The sequence below is a fragment of the Choloepus didactylus genome, chromosome 18, assembly GCF_015220235.1.
Source record: "Choloepus didactylus isolate mChoDid1 chromosome 18, mChoDid1.pri, whole genome shotgun sequence".
NCBI classification, from domain to species: Eukaryota; Metazoa; Chordata; class Mammalia; order Pilosa; family Megalonychidae; genus Choloepus; species Choloepus didactylus.
This window is the reverse complement of record NC_051324.1, coordinates 18607679-18610975: the sequence shown is the minus strand read 5'-3', so window position 1 is coordinate 18610975 and position 3297 is coordinate 18607679. Positions and strand designations below refer to the sequence as shown.

Here is a 3297-nt window from a genome sequence, read left to right as displayed (position 1 = left end):
TTTAAGCCTAATGAAAGATCGCCTAATTATTTTCAAAATAGTTATACTAATTTAGGGTCCCATCAGTAGGGCACTTAATCTTCCATTTTTCTACTTCCTACCATACACTAGAAATTGTCAGACATTTACACGTGTTCCAAGATGAAGGATGTTAAATTGAATTTGTTTTAATTTGCATTTTTCACATGTCTGATGAGATTTAACATCTATAATTTAAATTATTGGCCATAACAACTTCTCCTGTCACTTGCCTCTTCACACTTTGCTCAATTGTCCCTACTTGGTTTGGTCTTTTTCTTATTATTGTATAAGACTTGATGTATTCCAAATATAAATCTTTCATTGGCTTATGTGTAGCGAATACCTCTTACAGTCCATTCCTTGTCTTTTACCCTTCTTTGTGATATCTTTTTTGTACAAATTTTTTTTTTTATTTTAAGGTAGTTAAATACTACAATACTTTCTATTATGATTTGCTTATTTGTGTCGGGATGAAGAAATCAATTCCTACCTTGAGACGATAAACATATTTTCCTCTAAAACTGTGGAAACTTTTCTTTTTGCAATTAATACTTTAGAATTTGTTTTTCTGTATTTGTTTATCTATGGGTGCCCAACGGTCCCATCACAATTTACTATTTAGTAAATCTTTTCTCTGCCTGTTATAAAACCAAAGCATGTCGTATAGTAATTTCTATTATATTCTTGATCTGTGTTGGGCTCGCTAGTCTGTTACATGGGGAGGTTATAAATCCCTACAGGCATCCCACTCCATTGTTTGAATTTTCACAGCTAAAGCCTAGGAAAACACTTCAGTAACTAAGAGGACAATTCTGCCCTCCTTATCCTTTCTTCTCAAATTGTCTGTGTCCTTTGCTCTGTATTTTCCTACATTAATTGTACTATCAGTTGGTTTCCTTCCATGTTTATAAGAAACTTGTGCTTTTTGTTTAGGATTGCAAAAAATTCAAAGACTGATTAGAGGAGAACTGACGTTTACCACCTTGATCTTTCTAATCATTAATTCCACATATCCTTCATTTATATAACTTTCTTAGACCTCTTATGAGATTTATTTTTGATTCAATAAAATTATCATGCTATCATGAAAGGTGATCTTTCTTAAAATTACATTTTCTAACTTTTTCTTACTATAGGTGCAGTACTGATTTACAATCCCCCAGTGGCAGTGTGGACACCAGTTGTCTCCTGGGGTCTGACTCAATATGACTTTGATCGGTTGACCGACTACTAATTGTCAGGACTAGTCCCTATATTGACAACATCCTTTGCACAGGAGTCTTTGGTCAAAGAATCCCAATGATGTACTTCTCTTTCATGTATAATAAGATTAGCATGTGTCAGGCTTCTGCATTAAGTTGTAAGGTACATGACAGCTGAGACTATGTTTTATAGTCCTATTAAATGGATGAGTAAACTGTATTTGTCACATTTTTATGATTTTTCTAAAAGAGTAAAAAAAGTGATGGAATGGGAAAATTTAATTATATATTAAATGATTAAAACATAGTTGTTTTACCCAAATAATGGGCACCTCTGATGAACAGACTATTTCCAATACATGAATGTCCAGAAGAGACTGGAGTTAGTCCCAGTGACCAGCAGAGTTTTTCCCTCATATATTATCTCCATTGGGATTTAGTAAACCAGGAAAGAGAGAAAGCTGATTACTGGAGTTAAAAGTGATGGGTAACTAATCTCATTATATGCAATAAATTCATTAATAATTCTGAATTTCCCTCAACTTTCATGCTATGGAATCATGAAGAAGGAAAACCAGTCCTCTACACTGTATTTCATCCTCCTGGGATTTAGCAGCCAGCAGGCACAGGAAGATTTCTTCTTCATCCTATTCCTCTTCATTTACCCCATCACACTGATGGGAAATCTGCTGATCATCTTGGCCATTCATGCTGATGTTCATCTCCACAACCCTATGTACTTTCTCCTTGCCAATCTCTCCTTTGTTGACATCCTCTTCTCATCTGTAACCATCCCTAAGAGGATCACAACCATGTCTTGAACAGCAGAGCCATCTCCTTTGGGGGATGCTTCACACAGATGTATTTCATGATTTCCTGGGCTAACACTGACAGCTACATCTTAGCTGTGATGGCATATGATTTGGCCATGGCCATCAGCTGCCCACTTCATTACACAACAGTTATGAACCAAGGTCTTGTTTCCTGTTTGTCATTGGGTCTTAAGTGATTGCAAATGCCAATGTCCTACCCCATGCTATACTCACAGCTGGCCTGTCCTTCTGTGGCAACCAGGAAATGGCCAATTTCTACTGTGATATTAGCACTTTGCTCAAGTTGTCATGCTCTGACATCCATGTTAATGTGAAGATGATATACCTAGGGGTTGGGGTTTTCTCCATGCCATTAATATGAAACATCATCTCCTATGTTCAGCTTTTCTCCACTGTCTTACACATTCCATCCACCAAGGGGCTGCTCAAAGCCTTCTCCACCTGTGACTCCCACCTCACAGTTGTTTCTTTGTATTTTGTGGCAGTGATCTCTGACCATTTACAGCCCAAAGGATGCAGTGATAACTGTGATGTATGTGGTAGTGACCCCAATGTTAAATCCTTTCACCTATAGTCTGAGAAACTGGGACATGAAGGCTGCCTTGGGGAAGCTCTTCAGTAATAGAAGGTCCTCATAAGGAATGTGAGGTCATATATGCATTACACAATGCAGTCCCCAGTTAGGATACACTTGAAGACTCTAGCCACAATGTCATCCACTCCAATAAGCCATTTTTGATCTTTCCAGCCAAAAAAATCCTAGTTCTCAGAATCCGGTGACTGTGGAGCTACAAAAAGTCTGCAGTCTTACCAAAATGACCACTTTCTATACATTGTTGCTCCTTTGGTGGAGTGGCAGCACAAGAATGATGGGTTCAAGTCCCAGCTGTGCTACTGACTATCAGAAGGGAACTTTAAAAGTCTCACTGTTGTCTTTCACATCTACATATTAGGAATAATAATATCAACTCTGCTCTGTCAAGGGATTGAGAATAAATCACTATCCAAATGTCCATTGCACTGGACTATAAAATTTTATCACCCCTTCTATTCTTGTAAGGACAGGAGATGTTTTAATGTATCTCTGTACCTCTTGAAATGCATCCAGTAATTATTATTGGAGATTGGGATGAACTGATGATAATATCAGAACCCAAAATATAATCTGATGGGATCAGACTTAATTACACTGGACATTATTTACCCACCCATTGAAATCTTGAACAGATGTCAGGTGATAT

General features: G+C 37.3%; 1 pseudogene; it reads left to right on the top strand.

Annotated features, from left to right (window-relative positions):
• The first annotated feature begins 1783 nt into the window (after positions 1-1783).
• On the top strand, positions 1784-2694 carry LOC119514298 (annotated as a pseudogene).
• The last annotated feature ends 603 nt before the right edge of the window (positions 2695-3297 follow it).